The sequence below is a fragment of the Diabrotica virgifera genome, chromosome 2, assembly GCF_917563875.1.
Source record: "Diabrotica virgifera virgifera chromosome 2, PGI_DIABVI_V3a".
Lineage (NCBI taxonomy): Eukaryota > Metazoa > Arthropoda > Insecta > Coleoptera > Chrysomelidae > Diabrotica > Diabrotica virgifera.
This window is the reverse complement of record NC_065444.1, coordinates 47186765-47207298: the sequence shown is the minus strand read 5'-3', so window position 1 is coordinate 47207298 and position 20534 is coordinate 47186765.

The following is a 20534-nucleotide window of genomic DNA, read 5'->3' as shown; positions in this document are numbered from 1 at the left end:
TTAATTTCTTTCATTGTGTTTTCGAGCAAGCATTAATTTGGAAATTTGGAAAACAACTGAGATTCAATGATCATCTACATGTTATAGAGGCAGACGATTTATTTAAAGAATTATATGAATTATACAGCTTCAGCCTTTGTTAAAAGGATTAAATAATGATGTTTATAAAATTTTAAAATATATATTTTTCAAGGTATAACTGTTTCTTCATTTTAATGTGCCTATCCGTGACGAATGTCGGCAATCATCATGCCAATCTTTATCTTAGCTATATCCGCGCTATGCAGAGCGTAAAAGCTGCACAGATGTATTGAACTAGGTTCTGAGGTATTTTAAACAGGATGTTTTTTTCTTGCTGGACCTCGCTTTCCAAACATTTTTCCTTGCACAATGGCTTGTAGTGGGGCATATCTGGATTCATTTCGCATAATGTCTACAAAGTATTCTTACTTCGAGATTTGATGGTGGCCAGTACCTCTCGGTTCTTCTTCATTTTTCTGAGGACCTTCTCATTTGTGACCCGGTCAATTCACGGGATTTTAAGAATTCTACGGTATAGCCACAGCTCAATTCTTCCAATTTTCTGCACATATCTTCGTTCAAGGTCCACGATTCAACACCATAAGAAAGGACAGAGAAGACGTAGCAACGCAGCATTCTTACTTTTATACCAAGAGAGAGGTTGTGACTCTTGAGGAAGTCCCCCATACGGTTGAAGGTGGATTTAGCTTTTCCATTGCGCTCTCTTATTTCTTGGTTGTTAGTCCATTCTTCATTTATTATGGTGCCGAGGTAGTTGTGTGTATCACTCTTTCTACAGGGGTTTAGTTGATTTAGAGTTGCCCTTCTGTTAACTTTTTCTTGTTATTAATCATAAGCTTTGTCTTCATTACGTTGATATTAAGTCCATATTATCGACTGTAATATGTGATTTTGTTTATAAGGACTTGTACGTCTTCTAGGTTGTCCGCAAATATTATGGTGTCATCTGCATACCTTATGTTATTTAGCAGGTAGGTACCCGTTTAGTAGAACTCCTTTTTCAGTTTCGTTCAAAGCTTCGATAAATATTCTTTCAGAGTAGAGATTGAAAATTAGAATGTATAAAATACAGCCTTTACTTGTCTCACTCCACGCATGATGTTCACGTATTCGGTGTGTTCACCTGCAACTCTGAGATTTGCAGTCTGATTCCAGTAAGTGCTGGAAGACGCGAAAAGTAATTTTTTCTGAAATTGATATTTAGTTTCAAGTTTACCTGTATCTTTAGTTATTTATGTTGTTACGCCAGATGTATTTACTTAATTATTTTAGCTTTCTTTATTTTCCTGTTGCATATAATGAGAATTTTTAGATATTTTTGTTTGGTTACAATAAATAATTGTTCATTTTCACAATATTTAATTTAACGAGACGATTTAAAAAAATGCGTATTTTTGGATGCCATTAAATGTTTTGCACACAGGCGCTAACACTTGCTGGCGCGGCACTGATAATATGTACACTCACCGGCACAAAATTCCGCCATTAAAATTTTTTTGGTTGTTTGACAATTTATAACTTTATTATTTGTACTCCGATTTTCAAGGTTCTTCCGTCAGTTTGTAGGTATATGTATTAGTTTCGTTTGATATTATTCTGGTAACAAGAAAATGTTGCTTAGATGACATTATACGGGGTGAATAAAAGCGTTGTATTTTCTGCTAAATTTAAACAATTCTGTGGAAACATTGAAGAGCTGATTTTGTTTCATAGTCCTGTCATATTATCCCGGAGGCATCACTAAAATTTTATTTTTGAATTATCTGAATATCTTTTTTCTTGTAAGAGCTGTAAAATTTTTTGTAAATAAAAACACTGATTGACTCATAAACATAAATATCTTAAATATAGGTTGGATTGATAAGATTAGAATGGCCAGCATGCAGCCCAGATCTCAATCCTATTGAGCATTTATGGGATAACTAAATATAGCTATTCGCCTTCATCCTGGGTCTCCAGAAAATTTGGTACAGTTATGGCCATAGTGGAGGAATATCAGGCTATTACCCAGGCAAGTATAACACATCTTTATTCGATGTCAAACAGATTGCGAGCAGTCATTTCTGCGAGAAGTTGACATACCCGCTATTGAATTGTTTTGTTTGTTTTTAATTTTGTTTTGTGTTGTTAATTTTTTAAAAAGAGATATTCGGATAATTCAAAAAACAAAATCTTGAAGATACCTCTAAGATAATACCAAAGAAGTATGAAACAAAATCAGCCCTCCAATTTTTTCACAGAATTTTTTAAAGTTAGGAAAAAATATAATGCTTCCATTCACCCCCGTATAATGCCATCTAAGCAAAAAATTTTTGTTACCGGAATAATAGCAAACGACATCAATACATGTACCCACAAACTGATGCAAGAATCTTGAAAATCGGAGCACAAATGATAAAGTTATAAATTGTCAAACTTAATAAAAAATTTTGAGTAATTTTGTGCCGGTGACTGTATATTCATACTATTGTTACAAAACTGACTTGTCTATGATCTTTTAGGCACTAATGTTTAGTTTTAGTTGACTTTATTTATTTTTAATAACTTACTTCTCTAAACAAATGAGAAACACTGAATTTATATCCTTTATTTTACAAACTACGATATCTCATTTATTTATTAAACTAAATATAGATAATAGTTATTTATCTAATTACAAATTCAAAAATATACCGCGCCCGTTACATATCAAAGTACTCCGACGTTTTCAAATTCACAACTACCCTGCTAATTATAAAAAAAATTATATAACATTCAATGTTCTAGAAATAAATAACATCTCGAATAGTATTTACAAGAAACACGAAAGAATTTACTCCAAAAGTCGAGAAGGAATAGAACATCATAAATCATAAAAAGGTTACTTGGTAAACAACTAAGGCCGAGAACTGAAAACAGTCTGTGACATAATTATGTCATACTATCGTATTTTCTTACCTCTTTTTTCAATTTTTTACGTCTGTTTCAACTAATATTCATGATTGTGTCGCACACAATTTTGTAGATTTAGCCCCTACGCTAAATGTTCCTTGTTAGTAAAATATTTATTTTCTTCTTCGACATTGGTCTTTGCTCCATAAATTTTCAGAAGGAAAGATAGGTATTGTCTATAAAGGTTTATTTTCGAATAAATTATATGGAAGCAACTCGGAACAAAACAAAAGTAAGGGACACCGTGGAACAAGCAGCTAAATTAAAATGGAAATGTGCTGGACACAACGAACGTCTCGAAAATGGTAGATGGAACAAAGAAGTTGGAAACTGGCGACCGTACGAAGCGAAAAGAGCAAGAGGAAGACCTCAAATGCGCTGGAGCGACGACATCAAAAGAGTCGCAGGACCAATGTGAAAACGTCTCACATATAACAGGGATGAATGGCGAGAAATGGAAGAGGCCTTTATTCGACAATTCGAATAGAAAAAATGCTATAAAAAATATGGAAATCTAAGAAGACTAAAAGAAGCAGATCTCTGCCAACAAATCAAAGAACAAATACACAAGAGAATCCAGAAAGTACAAAGACAAGGACAACCAAACTCTACAGAAAATGGAGGGAGCTAGACAAGATCCTGAGAAACATTATACGAAAACAACTGGAAGGCGATACATCCCCCAAAAGCAAACCATGTATAATACAAGAAATACATTTGTTGATATCGGAAAGGAGGAAATGACAAGAATAAAAAAGAGCAACAATACAAAAAAGTAAAAAAATAAATCAAATAAAAAATCAAACAAGCGAAGGAATTGCGACTATCAGAAAAATGTACAGAAATAGAAAGATCAGAAAAACAACATGACAACTTTAGCATGTGCAGTAATATTAAAGAAACAGCTGGTATATACAAAAATAGGTATTGTACACACCTAATGGACAAAAACAAAAAAAAATAAGAAATGAAAGTGCAGAAAAAAAAATAATTAAAAATAAATAGATGGTAATAATATATAAAAGAGCTACCTGAAAACGACAAAAGAATTTAGACAAAGACAATAGAACCAAGAGATAGAAATGGTCATACAATTATCAAAGAGGAAATTGAAAAAGCTCTAAAACTTGCCATGCCATGTCACCTTATGAAATATTGGGATTTAAGGTCGGTGGATATTATCATGGACGTATAGTTTCCGGTACGTAACGTTTCCAGTCCAGCAATCGGACTGAGTGTTCACATTTTCATACATATAACGTTTCAGTTTGAGATTTGTTCTCGCTTGTCGCGAAAAAAATTATCGCGAAGAAAGCAAGTCTGTAGTAAACAAAAGGTTTGTAGTACATCCAAAGCTAAAGGAAAGGAAAAAGGAAGGTGAATACAGGACTTTATATAAATAATTAATTAATGACTAATGAAAAATATTATGGATATTTTAGAATGAATAGGATTCAGTTTTAAATATATTTAAAATACAATTACACACCTTTGCCTTTGATTAAAAAAACAAAATACTGCATTTAAAGAAGCCATAACATCTAAAGAAAAATTAGCTGTGTGTTTAAAGTAATCAAAAGTATCTAACAAATACCTAACAACGGCTGGAAAACGACGGACCTGAATTCACGATAATGTTATATAGTCCTGGATCCCGCGTACGAAAAAAAAGTTGATTAATAGCAAGCTGAAAATTTGTTAATAGCTTAACGGTGTCTAGTCGGACATTGGAACAGAGGAAGATTTAATTGTGGAACAGGTTAAAAATTTGGAACGTCATACTACGAAAACGTTCCATGTATTTTGTCTGACAGAACTTCCAATTGATTTGTTACTATTTCATTAAATTCTCATGAAAAAATCTGGTGTTTATCACCAGCTGAGCATTTTAATGAGTGGAACAAGAAGAACATGTCAAATGACAGGAATCAGGTTGATTAGTAATAGCTGTCTGATTTTTGCATGAGAATTTAATGAAAGGGTAACAAATCAATTCGATGGTCTGTCTGACAAAATACATGGGACGTTTTCTTAATCTGACGTTCCAAATTTTTAAACTGTTCCCCAATTAAAACTTTCCCTGTTCCAGTGTTCCCGTACATCAAAGTTTGTCCGACTAGACACCGTTAAGCTATTAACAAAAACTTTTCAGCTTGCTACTAATCAACTTTTTTTTGGTATGCGGGATCCAGGCCTATTTAGGAAAGGCTTTGTCACTAGAGATGCATTATTCACTATACAAACACTCAAAGAATGTGTCGATATGTCAACTGTGACGTTTTGTTATGTCTAGTTGACTTTGAGAAAGTCTTCGACAAAATACAACACTTCTGTGTCTTCTGTGTTGTACTGGTTGAAAAATTTAAAGCAATGGAGTGCATAGTTGAAACCAGGGGGGTTTTGGGGTTATCACCCCTCCGCATTGGGATCTACTTTGAGCTCTATACGCTTAACACCATTATGTGTTGTTGACAAATCAAGCCATTTTGATTTTGAACCCCGCCCCCCCTAGGATCATCCTGGTTACCCCGTTGGATGGTGTGAAAAAATAACAATAGCGCTTCAGAAAGCTGAAGATACATATAGAGTAAAATGAGTCATGATGGTTGCCAATGTCCTGGTCAAGGATAAGGCACATAAATAAGAAGATAGAAATTGGGACTATTAAACACCATTTTACAAATTAACGCACGGATTAATATTTTCAGAAAATTATTTCAATAAATAAAAACTGTACAGTATTTTACCACATTTTGAAAGTCCCCTGTATAATAATCTTTTTAACAATAAAATATTAATAATTGATTTATAAAACCTTATTCTGAATTTGACAGTTTGGTAACGGTAACATAATTTATATCATAAAATTATAGATTTATTTGGTTGCTTTATTCAAAAATTGTATAATTTTGAATCTACACCGCCCTCTACCAGCTATCTTGATTACTAGTCAATCTTGTTTACAGACAACCGTAAGTACTAACTCTCGTAAATTTCTTTTGCGCTCGATCACATAGAGGGCCGCTAATGGTTTTTTATATGGATAAAAAAAAATCCTAAAATTTCATCTGTAATGATATTTAATTTTTTGGGTGTCCAAAAATTTTTTTTAACTAAATTCATTGACACAAAAAGACAAGAAACGATATTTAAAAACGGCCACCAATGCAAAGCATTTTCAGATGATCCGACACTATTAGCAACAAGCAAGAAAGAACTACAACAGTTAATGAAACACATAATAAACGAGGCCAAACAATTTGGAATAAATGAAGAAAAGTCAAAGGATAATTATGGTGATGAGACAGATCCAAAAAGAAAAAGAAAATAAAATCCAGAGCCTATTTTACTTCAAATCAGGACTGAGGCACTACACAATAATTTTCGGGACCGTTAATTTAATAATATTAATAACTTTTTTTAAATGTATTAATTATCTAATAGAAATATAGTTGCAAATAGTACAGTTGTTTATGAATATAACTCTTATTGTTATCATTTATCATCTTTTGCTGTTAGTAAAATGAAATAATTTTGAAAATTTATTTTGTTATTGCAATAACACTTTTTTTGTGATCTTTACGGGCCCCATTAAAATGCGGGCCCGAGGCAGGTGCCTCACGGGCCTAGTGGTAAAATAGGCCCGGATAACATCATCTTACAAATCGATGGAGGAAAAACATATTTACTCATTCAAAAGAGCCAAAGAAATTCATTACCTGGGATAGATGAAAATGGTCATGAGGAAGGGGAGATAAAGGCAATAATAGCTAAAGGAAATAAAAAGTATGAAGCATTACGAAATCATCACTATCTTTACTCTATTTACCGCTGCTCTGATGAGTTCTATAGAACTGCGTTTACACCAGTCCCTTAAATTCTTCAACCAGGACACTCTCGTTCTTCCTATGTTCCTTCTTCCCCTTATCTTACCCTGTATTATCAGTCTTAGCAGTTTATATCGCTGTATACAGGGTGTAACAAAAATACAGGTCATGAATTAAATCACATATTCTGGGACCAAAAATAGTTCGATTGGACCTAACTTACCTTAGTACAAATGTGCAGATAAAAAAAGTTACAGCCCTTTGAAGTTACAAAATGAAAATCGTTTTTTCGAATATATCGAAAACTATTAGAGATTTTGTATTGAAAATGGACATGTGGTATTCTTATGGTAGGGGCATCTCAAAAAAATAATAGCAATGAAATTTTTACACCCCATAAAAATGTTATGAGGGTTTTGTTCCCTTAAACCCCTCCAAACTTTTGTGTACGTTTCAATTAAATTATTACTGCGGTACCGTTAGTTTAACACAATGTTTTAAAACTTTTTTGCGTCTTAGTATTTTTTCGATAAGTCCGTTTTTATCGAGATGCGGCTTCTTTTTTAATATGCTTACATAAAATTTTGATGGGGGTTTTGTTCCCTTAAATGCCCCAAATGTTTTTATAGGTTCCAACTAAATTATTATTGTGGTACCATTAGTCAAACACAATGTTTTAAAAACTTTTTTGCCTCTTAGTATTTTTTCGATAAACGATTTTTTATTGAGATTTTAATATCTATGTTTTAAAATATACCGAAAAAATGTAAATTTTCACATTATTACCTCCAGGTCTCTGTAATCTTACTTACCATGTAAAAATTTGTGTTGAATTTTACAAATGTTCCAAATATGTCGATAAAAACTGACTTATTGAAAAATTTAAAAGAGACAAAAAAGTTTTAAAAATATTTTGTCTAACTAATGGTACCAAAATAATAATTTAATTGGAACGTACACAAATATTTGGGGGTTTAAGGGAACAAAACCACTATAAAATTTTTGGACATCTTGGGTATTAGTGCACCCTAATATGTCTGTGTAGATTTTGGCATTCGATCCGACCATCACTTGTAACACCGTTGCCGTATCCTCTATTTTTTCATACTATCACGTTACAATTTTTTGTGATATTATAAACGAGCGAGACACCCTCAAAAAAAGCGCTTAGTTTTCGAGATACTGACCACGGAGGGATGAATGGCTAATTTTATTCATAGTGTATATTTTCGAGGGTGCTGAAAACGAAAATGAGGTTTATTTTGAATTTTATGTGGGGGAACATTGTCAAAATCGCAATTTTAACCTAAAAATAAAAAAAAAATGAAATCACGTTTTTTGCGTTTACCTCGCTACAACTCTGTTCCATTTTAATATATTTTTCTGAAATTTTTACAGTATATAGCTCTAACATTTCTGAAGATAAAGGTACTTGCTTTAAGTTTTTATTCTTATCATAATAAAGGTTATGAATTTTTCAAAAAAAAAAGGTGCGGATTTGTGCATTGCAAAGTTTAATCGCAAAAGTTGTGTAACGAAGTTTAAAATTTAGCTTCTTAATCACGTTTATTTGAAAGTAGAGAGTACAAAGAAGTTTTCTGGTGAGTTTTAGTTCAAAATGTTTTACAGAAAAAAAATAGTGCAACTTTTAATGTCGACATTAGAAATCCCCAATATAACGCTTAGTTTTTGAGGGACAGACAATCTAGGTCTAATTTCTCACCTTTAGTACTATCCTTGGATTATAAGCTTTCATTTGACACCTCATTTGTCATTCTACCTAGTATAATGACGGAGAATTAAACGTTCTTATTCTATTATTCTTGTAGGTACATTTAACATTATTGAAATTATGAAAGAAATGGCATGGCAACACTGTGACGCACAAACATAAGATTCAGCTGTGCGTTTCATAAGGTGCACTAATACTCAAGATGTCCAAAATTTTATGGGGTGTACAAATTTCATTGTTATTTTTTTACGATGCTCCTGCCATAAGAATGCCACATGTCCATTTTCAATAAAAAATTTCGAATAGTTTTCAATATATCTAGTGAAAAAAATCGATTTTTATTTTGTAACTTCAAGGGGCTATAACTTTTTTATGCGCACATTTGCACTAAAGTAAGTTAGGCTCAATCGAACCAATTTTGGTCCCAGAATATGTGATTTAATTTATGACCTGTATTTTTGTTACACCCTGTATAAATATAAATACGTATATATCAAGAAAAACAAAACTCAGAATTTATAAGGCTGTTATCAGACCTACAGTAACATACGCATGCGAAACATGGGCGCTGAAAAAGTCAGAAATAGATATTTTAGAAAGATAGGAGTGAAAAACCCAAAGAGCAATCAATATATGGAAGTATAAAAATAGAAGGTCAGTGAAGAACAAGAACCAATAAAGAATTAGAAGAACTATACAGAGAGCCAACGACAATCAAAGCACAGAGAATACGATATTTGGAGCACATCGAAAAAATGGGAAGTGAAAGGATGCCTAAAATTGAACTCTCACGAAGACCAATACAAAAGGGAAGAAAATGCATGCCAAGAAAAAGATGAAAGGACAGTGTGTACGAAGACTTGAAGAAAAGTAACATTGAGAGAAAGAACTAGCATTGGACAGAAAGAGATGGAGGGAGGTGGTATAAAAACATTGAAATGAAATTAAATAGAATTTATAAAATTTGTTTATATAAGAATTATTTATAAAATGTATAAAATGTAATCAGAATATAAACGTTTCACCCCTAGGCCTACAAGGCCTGTTGAAATTTAATTCAAAATACATTTTACTGCTGTCAGAAAACAGAAAAAACGTTTATTTCGCAAATAAACATTGCTTTTCGCTTAAATTCAATGTTCAAACTGCCAAGAGGCAGGTGGGTGTCAGCCTGAACATCGAATTGAGGCGAAAAGCAATGTTTGTTTTCTAAATAAACACTGTTTATGTTTTCTGACTGCAGTAAAAAGTATCTTATAATAAATAAATTACGAACATTCTTCTTTTTGTGTCAATTAATTTAACTTAAAAATAACTTGTAATTAGATAAACAAATTATGTATATGTTTTTTTGGTAAACCTTTAGCGTAATTTATAAATTCTTGTAAAAAATAAATAAAACATAACTTACGTGTTTTTATTGAAAATAAATATGTGTATCTAAAAAAGTGTTAAAATATAAACTAAATAAAGAATACGTAACAATAAATTACCCCTTATTGGAATGAGTATTCCCGTACTCACCAGCCATATTGTACCATTTGCACTGCAAAAACAAAAACTCAAAGTTACTTGTGTAATATTTTATATAAAAATGTATACAAAGTGGTATGTTATGTTATAATATAGAAATATGACTAGAATAATTATAAATAACTTAAAAACTCATCATGATACAAAAGTAAAAAGAGCATAAGTAAATAAAAAATAAACTAAACAGGGGTAGTTCCCCTATAGTTAAAAGACTCTAACATGAAGTAAAAACCACTTCTATGTAATAGGTAGGTAAATCCCTATATTTATTAAAAATTTTAAAAATCCCAATGGATTGAATAAAATATGTCCAATTAAGAACGTTTTCGGACCTATCAGTCCATCATCAGAGAATTCAAATACTTGCTAAATAACCCCAGAACCAAACAATGGTTGAAATTATAATTAAATCTACATTATGTTGAAGTAATATTGATCAGGCTAAACGCCGATGTTAAAAGATATAACCTCCGGGAACATGGTGAAACTCTATCAAGAAACTCAGTCAACCATGTTAGGCCAACGTTGGCTACTAAGTGACTTGGTCACTTGGTAGCCAAGTCACTTGGTAGCCAACGTTGGCCTAAGATGGTTGATTGAGTTTCTTGATAGAGTTTGCTTATCCTGTGTCTTCATTTATAACAAGCACATCCAGAAAAATTAAGCGAATTATTGTTTTTTGTTCCTGGTTATTCAATTTGATAGATCCTTTTTTATAGTTGAAGTCTACATATCTCCACCATACTGTGGGTGGTTTGGTATATAGGTTCTTTTTTTGATTTACAAGATCGAGGTCTTGAACCATTAGAATCGGTTTACCAGAATTGTGTTTTTCCTGGTTTTTATGTAAAAATATGATGTTTTTTTTAAATTCTTTCATCCTGTATGTATTAATTTTTCAAAGAGTTAATACTGTCATTGAAAAGAGCGTAAAAATATTTTTTTAGGAAATATTTTGAACTTTTTAGTTATGTTAATTACCATTTAATAAATGCATAACGTAGCTTCACATGTACCTACATATGTGCGGCAGATTCGTGCAAATATTATAAGAATTATTGTGCATTTAATGGTAAAAGCATATAATTTGGACCACATATACTAGACATCTCTCTCTTCAATCCTGACCCCCCGGAGGGAGTGTAGTGGTCGACGTGATGTCGTGTATTGTCCGTCTCCAAAGATCTCTGTCTCTGGTCATCTCTTTTAACTCATGCATAGGTCTTTTACATATTCCTGTAATTTGATCGATCCATCTTGTTGGGGATCTTCCTCGTTTTTCTTTCCATGTTTTTTGTGTTGGCTCTCATAACATGTCCAAAGTATTTTAATTGTTGGAGATGGACTTTACTGGAGAGCCGTTGGCTAACTTTTAGCTCTCTTAAAATCGAATTATTTGTTCTATGGTCGGTCCAAGGAATTCGTAGCATTCGTCTCCAACAGAACATTTCAGTGGCGTCTATCTTTCTTCTTTTCGAATTTCTCAGGGTCCAAGATTCACATCCGTAAGTCAGTATTGGGAATATTAAGCAGTTGATCAACCTCATCTTTAACGCTCTTGAAATTTGACAGTTCTTCCATATTGTGGTCATTTTTGCTGTGGCGACTTTTGCTAGATCACATCTACGTTTTATTTCTTCCTGTAGTGACCCTGTGTTTGTGATTAATGATCCCAGATATAAGTATGAGCTCACAACCTCAAACCGATCAATTGTGGTTATATGTGGATGATTGTTATGTAGTCTATCCACTATCATGATCTTTGTCTTTGATATGTTTAATTGCAGACCAAATATTTGACTTTCGTTTTCAACCAGTCGTATAAGATCAATCAGCTCTGCTTGACTATTTGCAAGAAACGTATCATCTGCGAAACGTAGGTTGTTAATTTTATGACCATTTATTGAGATGCCTTTTTCCCATCCTTCAAGTGCTCTTCTCATAATATGCTCTCCATATATATTGAATAATTGTGGAGATAGTATACATCCCTGTCTGACACCCCGTTCTGGATGAAATTCGTTTGAAAGTGTGTCAAGCACTTTAACTGATCCAGTAGTGTGTTCGTATAGTTCAGTTATAAGCGAAATAAGGTGTTGGGGTACGCCTACTTCTTTTAGTATTTGCCATAAGTGCCTCCACTTGACCCTGTCGAACGCCTTACGATAATCTACAAAGCATATGTACAGTGGAATATTGAATTCCCTAGATTTTTCGATTATCTGTCTTATATTCAACAGGTGTTCTCGAGTTCCTCTACCTTTGGTAAATCCAGTTTGCTCTTGTGGAATTTCTTTTTGAAGGAAGGTTTTTAATCTCTCGTTAATTATATGTAGCATTATTTTACTGGCATGTGATATAAGAGAAATAGTTCTATAATTGTCGCATTTATGGAAGCTGCCTTTTTTATGAATTGTGGTTATTGTAGATTTTGTCCAGTCTTCAGGCCATTGTTTTGAATGCCTTATTTGGTTACAGAGTAGATGAAGTAATTCTACGCCACTTTCTTCTGTGGCTTTGAGCATTTCTGCTGTTATCATATCTGGACCTGGTGCTTTATTATATTTGAGCTTACTGATCGCGAGTCTTACTTCATTTTCAAGTATATCAGGTTCTTCTTCCACTTCGTCAGATATTTGGTTAACAGGTTCTTGGCGTTGATCATCTTTATATAGGTCTCTGCAATACGATCTCCATTTCTCTGCTATATCTTCTCTGTTTGTTCTCAGAGTTCCAGTTGTCTTCAATGGCCCAAGTTCTGGCTTTAAAGTCTCTTGTTAAGTAGCGTATTTTTCTAAATAGATCTCTCGGCTGATTATTCTGATCATGTCTCTCAATTTCTTTGCATATACCCTGGTAGTACTGGTTTTTGTCTGTCTTGCATCTTCGTTTTATTTCTCTATTGAGGTTTCTTAAACTAGCTTTTTCCCTTTCACCATGCACGCCACTTTGACAAAGATTTCTTCTATTCTCAATAATTTGAAGGGTTTCATCTGTTATCCAGTGTTTCCGTTTCACAGGATTATTTATCTTTGGATGATCAATTGGTGTTGTTACACAATGTTTAAAAGTCTCCCATATTTCTTGTGATGTTCCGTTACGAATAGACGGCATTATTTTATGTACTTCCTGGAGAAGGTCGTCCTTCTTTCTTAGTTGTATCCTATTTGTCTCTTTTCGTTTGTTGGGCGCTTTAAGTTTAAGCTTTACTTATAGGTTCTTTTTTTGATGAATAAGATCGAAGTCTTGAACCGGAAGAATCGGTTTACCAAAAGTGGTGTTTTTACTGTTTTTTATGTAAAAATATGTCGTTTCTTTTTCAATTCTTTCTTCCTGTATATATAAATTTTTCAAAAAGGTAATACCTCCATTGAAAAGAGTGTAAAAATATTTTTAAAAAAATATTTTGAACCCATAACGTATGCTCACTCAGATGTACATATGGGTGGCAGATTCATTTTGAATGCCCGCCATTTTTGTAAAAGACAAAATCTGAGATGGCCTCATATCTAAATTTGAATCTTTCAATGTGTAATATGTGTGGTCCAAATTATATGCTTCTACAATTAAATGCACAATAATTCTTATATTATTATTTGCACGAATCTGCCGCACATAGGTACCTACATGTGAAGATATGTTATGCATTAATAAATGGTAATTAAGATAACTTCCCCAGAGGAAAATGGAAAGTTCAATGCTGAGTATATCGCTTCGTGACCGAGTTAGAAATGAAGACTTAAGACGAAGAACAGGAGTTACCGATGTAATTTCCCGAATTGCCACCCTGAAATGGAACTGGGCCGGACACGTCGGCCGAAGCAGTGATGGAACGTGGACGAAGAGATTACTTGAGTTGAGGCCGGGATTAGACAAAAGAAGTAGAGGAAGACCACGATTTCAAGAAAATGTCAAGAAATTGGATGCAAATTGCTCAAAATAGAGCACAATGGACAAAAATGAGAGAGGCCTATGTCCAGCAGTGGACGCAAACAGCTGGAGGATGATGATGATGATGATGAATTAATATAACTAAAGAGTTCAAAATATTTCCTAAAAAATATTTTTACGCTCTTTTCAACGCCGGTATTACCTTTTTGAAAAATTAATATATTGATGTGATCTTGATTATTGATATGAGATTAAATTTTTATATGTCATTTAATTTAATCAATGCATTAATAATAATCTAATTAATTTACCAGATCACATATCAATATGTTTTCAATCTCAGGGCTTTTTATAAAATTAATTACTTACTTACGTGGCTTCTAAGTATTTCTCAATGGTTCCTAATCGGGATAGGAAAGAAAAGAGTAAAATAATAACACATATGGGTTACAATTGTAATCAAAATATTGTTTATTTTATTTAAATGGCAATCACTGCTTAATATTTGCTATATCTTATTATTCTTAATCATAACATTTACACATGGGAATCTTATTTCCTTTTGGTTTCCAATTGAAAGTTTTTATTAACATTTAACTATTATGATTTATTAGCAACAATTCTATTTAAGTTTGATGAAGCTTTTCTGATATTATTGATTATGTTTCTTCAATTTTAAATGTGGTATTTAATACGAAAAACCCATACATTCATGTCCAAACAAATGAGACTGACCTTTTTCTGGTGAACTGAGAATGTCTTCACACAAGACCCGTTTCCTGCTATCCTTGGCTGCAATCAAAACCTCGTCCTGGCTTCCAGTAATGTTCTCCTCTGAAACTAGCTCGTATAGCTCTCGTTTCCTGCTTCTTTCGTGATGCTGTGTTCTACCTTTTTCGAAACTGCAATCAGCCACCGGGAACTCTTGGCTCAAAGAGGTTCTTTTACTCTCAACCTGGCCTACCTCTCGTTCCACGATAGATACTCCACACTCACGGAACTACACCGGCTTTCTCACTCTCCGTACACTACCGTCTACTACTGGACTTCACTTCTCGACAGCTCAAAACATTCTGTCTGGGTATTATTTACCTCTCTTCTATTTTCTCTTGGTCTGTCGGATCTGTTTCGGTTTTCTCGATATCCCTGTTCATTTTGTCTACCATTATTTCTGTTTTCTTGATTTGAGCGTGTGGTGTTTCTATTCTGGTATTCTCGATTTCTGTCCTCATTCCATTGCCTATTTCTTTGTTCATAATTTCCTCTTCCGTTGTCTCTATTTTCGTTTTCCCTTCTGGGATTAAAATCTCGTCTTGTATAGTCCCTCCTATTTTGATTTCTATCTCTGTAATCTTGTGTTTCTCGGGGCCTGTAATCTTCTCGCGACTTTCTTGATTTTCTTTCTCTTAGACGTGATTCTCTTATTTGTAGGAATTGGCATAAACTATCTATGTCTTTGTAGTTTTGCAATGTGATATGGTCTTCCAGCGTTTCCTCGAAATGTCTTGCAATCAGTTCGACTAATTGTTCCGATGAGTAATTATATTGTAAATGTTTTGCATTATTGTAAATTTGCAAAGCATATGTCCTTTCTGATACACCCATCCTATCATTGTATTTCCCATTTTGCAATTCCTTGTTAATTTCCAATTGTTGGACTTTTCCCCAGAAATAATTCAAAAATTTTTGTTCAAATTGTTGCCAATTGCCGAATTCTTCTTCTTTGCTATCGAACCATAGGCTTGCTTCATATTTGAGATGGTTTCTGATAGTTTCTTTTGCTGTTTCGAAATTTCCGATGTGCTGTATTTTCTTTTTCAGGCTATTTATGAACGGCACTGGGTGTAATCTTCTTACATCCCCGCAAAACCTTATCTTCACGTCATCTGTGCGATGTATAACCATTTCTCTTCTTTCTCCGACATTCTGTTGCGTCCTGTTTTCGGTGACTTGTTTTTCTATTTCTGTGATTCTTTTTCCCACTTCTTCTCTGTCTACTTGAATAGCATTCTCCAACTTATTTTCCAAATTTTCTAGTTCCTTTTTCTGGCCATTCGTTAACTCCTTTATTTTATTTTGAATTTTCATTTCTTGTTCTTTCATGTGATCCTTCAATCTCATTTCTTGTTCTTGCATGTGATCTTTAATTTTCATTTTATACTTTTCTATGCGTTCCTCCATTTTCTTGTTGTTCTCTTCTATGGCTTGTTTTGTTTCCTTCTGATTTTCTTGCATTATTCTTTTTGTTTCATCCATTTTCTTTGACGTTTCTTCCTGGTTTTTATCCAGTTTTTGTTGTGATTCTTCCATTTTTTGATCCACTTTATCCATTTTTTGTGACTGGAGTTGCATTAGTTGTAATAATTTATCTATTCCTGATAATTCTTGCTGTTCTGATGCCATGATTGTCGTGTCTAAAATATCTTCTTGGTCTGAATGTTCTTTTTGTTTTTTGTTGTCTTTGCTTTGGCTTCTTGTCACAGACATTTGTTTTCAAGAAGTACTGTCCCCGCCAAATATGAAATTTTACTAGTATGTTACCAAGACGACTTTTTCTCACCCAAATATTATAAATTGTCAATAAATATATCAAATGTAAATATCGTAAAAATAAAATATTAAATCAGTTATGTAAAATTTGTACCTAAAGAGATCTAAAATTTTATGTTATCAAATGTAAGTATCTCACTTTTTACCACAGGCATATAAATTTTCAAATACCGGCTTTACTCTTTCTATCCTTCAAATTTGCCACTAGAAATACTTTACAATGCTTTCCACGTTGGACGACAGTTGATGTGATCTTGATTATTGATATGAGATAATATTCTTATATGTCATTTAATTTAATCAATGCATTAATAATAATCTAATTAATTTACCAGATCACATATCAATATGTTTTCAATCTCAGGGCTTTTTTATAAAATTAATTACTTACTTACGTGCATAGGCGTAACCAGGATGATCCTAAGGGGGGGGTTACAACTACCTAAAAGGGGGGGGTTACAACTACTGGAAGGTCTCTGAGGGCTATGGTGTTAAGCGTATAGAGCTCAAAGTACATCCCAATGGGGGGGGGTTACAACCCCCAAAATCCCCCCTGGTTACGCCTATGCTTACGTGGCTTCTAAGTATTTCTCAATGGTTCCTAATCGGGATAGGAAAGAAAAGAGTAAAATAATAACACATATGGGTTACAATTGTAATCAAAATATTGTTTATTTTATTTAAATGGCAATCACTGCTTAATATTTGCTATATCTTATTATTCTTAAGCATAACATTTACACATGGGAATCTTATTTCCTTTTGGTTTCCAATTGAAAGTTTTTATTAACATTTAACTATTATGATTTATTAGCAACAATTCTATTTAAGTTTGATGAAGCTTTTCTTATATTATTGATTATGTTTCTTCAATTTTAAATGTGGTATTTAATACGAAAAACCCATACATTCATGTCCAAACAAATGAGACTGACCTTTTTCTGGTGAACTGAGAATGTCTTCACACAAGACCCGTTTCCTGCTATCCTTGGCTGCAATCAAAACCTCGTCCTGGCTTCCAGTAATGTTCTCCTCTGAAACTAGCTCGTATAGCTCTCGTTTCCTGCTTCTGTCGTGATGCTGTGTTCTACCTTTTTCGAAACTGCAATCAGCTACCGGGAACTCTTGGCTCAAAGAGGTTCTTTTACTCTCAACCTGGCCTACCTCTCGTTCCACGATAGATACTCCACACTCACGGAACTACACCGGCTTTCTCACTCTCCGTACACTACCGTCTACTACTGGACTTCACTTCTCGACAGCTCAAAACATTCTGATCTCTATTTGTCATTCATTCCCCTACTTTCTAAATATCCCTTCCAGATTCACAAATCAAACTTCCACCACCAACTCTCATTCGCAGTATTCCTCAAAACCAATTTTTAATCTTTCTAAATATGCTTAATGGATTTCAAAAGAAAAATAGTTAATTCCCATTCTAAAATTACTTTCTACTAATTACAAAATTTAATGATCTATTATCTACTTCAACTGAGTCTTATTTAGCATAAGCTAATGATCGAACCTTCCGCGAACAACGATAATGACCTATTATCGATTTCACTTGAGTTTTATTTAGCATAGGCTAATGATCGAACCTTCCGCGAACAACGATAATGGTACGCCATTCACTTTGTTTATTCTAAGCGCATTTTCCCGAGTTTCGTTTAATCACTTCTTAAAATTAAATATAACAATTTGTTGTATACAGGTTGTTCTAAATTTATATGCCCGTGGTTGAGAAAATTGAAAATATTTTGTATTAAATTGAATTCTGTTTATAATTATCAAAATTTAATTTTCATATCAAATAGAAATATAACAATATATAGGGTGAAAGACTTGAAAAAATAAACAACATATTTTTACAAAAAAGTCAGGAGAAACACAACTTCTGGTAAACCGATTCTTCCGGTTCAAGAGCTCGATCTTATACATCAAAAAAATAACCTATATACCAAATTTGGTTGAAATCGGACTTTTCGTTCAAAAGTTATCGTGCTATTAGTCACATAAGTATAGTCGCCATTTTTAATATTCGCCTTTTTTATAAAAGGCAAAATCTGAGATGGCCTTATATCTGAATTTGAACCTTTTTATGTGTAGTATATGTGGTCCGAATTATATGCTTCTACCATTAAATGCACAATAATTCTTATAATATTTGCACGAATCTGCCGCACACAGTACGAAGTGAAGATAAGTTATGCATTTATTACATGGTAATTAACATGACTAAAAAGTTCAAAATATTTCCTAAAAAATATTTTTACGCTCTTTTCAATGACGGTATTATCTTTTTGAAAAATTAATATATACAGGGTGAAAGAATTGAAAAAAAAAACAACATAATTCTTACATAAAAAATCAGGAAAAACACAACTTCTGGTAAACCGATTCTTCCGGTTCAGGAGCTCAATCTTATACATTAAAAAAGAACCCATATACCAAATTTCGTTGAAGTCGGAATTTTCCTTCAAAAGTTATCGTGCTATTAGTCACATATGTATCGTCGCCATTTTGCATGCCCGCCATTTTTGTAAAAGGAAAAATCTGAGATGGCCTCATACCTAATTTTGAACCTTTATGTGTAGTATATGTGGTCCAAATCATATGCTTCTATCATTAAATAATGCACAATTCTTATATTTGCACGAATCTGCCGCACTAGTAACCAATTTGCTTATTCTAATCTCTCGTGGACAAATAAGTCTCTCAAGTGATAACCTAGTTTTTTAATAATAATAGTTTCCATCATATTTATCTAATTATTATGATAGTAAAATTAAATTTTTTAATAATTCTCTTCCAGCTGTCTTTTTTCTTTAGGAGTGTATGTTTGTCTTTATTTTAAAGCTTTTTTTGCGTTATGGCTTTTTAAATCGTTTATATTTTTTGCTGTCAATTTATACAACTTTCAATAACAATTTTAACTTTAAATATAGTAAAAAAACAAGACTCTTATTGGCTAAAAGGCTAAACTTTTAGTCAAAAGTTTAAAAAAACTTACATATATTTGTAACAATTACAAAAATTCTTTACAAAATATACACATCAATATACCTTTTACAAAAAATATAGAGATTTCGCCTGTCAAAATGTTCAATATGTTTTAAATGACAATGACAATTTTACTTCATTTCTTTCGATTCTCGAAAAAACTAATAAATATTTTTGAATAATTTAAACGCATAATGAAAGAATACATTATTACTGAGGGTTGATATTCCCTGAAAACTTCTATATTGTTTATTTTAATAAGTTACAGGGGTGAAAATAAAACAGAAAATTTAGTTATATTTTTAATTGCAAATATTTCATTGAAAAGAAACTTTTCATTTACTCTAAGGGACTTTCGGCCCTCGGTAATATAGGTCTGGATCCCGCGTATGAAAAAAAAGTTGATTAATAGCAAGCTGAAAATTTGTTAATAGCTTAAGGGTGTCTAGTCGGATAAACTTTGATATATGGGAACACTGGAACAGGGGCAGTTTTAATTGTAGAACAGGTTAAAAATTGGGAACGGTCACACCACGAAAACGGCACATTTATTTTGTCCGACAGAACAGACTTAAACTCTCCGAACAGAGATTAAACTCTCATGCAAAAATCAGACTACTATTTATCACCTGCCATAATTCCTGTCATTTGACATATTCTACATGTTCCACTCATTAAAACACCCATTTGGTGATAAATAGCAGTCTGATTTTTGCATGAGAGTTTAATCTCTGTTCGAAGAGTTTAAGTCTGTTCTGTCGGACAAAATACATGTGCCGTTTTTGTGGTGTGACCGTTCCAAATTTTTAACCTGTTCCAGAGTTAAAACTTCCCCTGTTCCAGTGTTCCCATATATCAAAGTTGGTCCGACTAGATACCCTTAAGCTATTAATAAATTTTCAGCTTGCTATTAATCAACTTTTTTTTCATACGCGGGATCCAGACCTAATAGTTTTCTCAGGATTCGAAAACAATGAATACGTTTAAAACACATTGAAAATTTTGACAGACGTCAAAATTTTGCATTG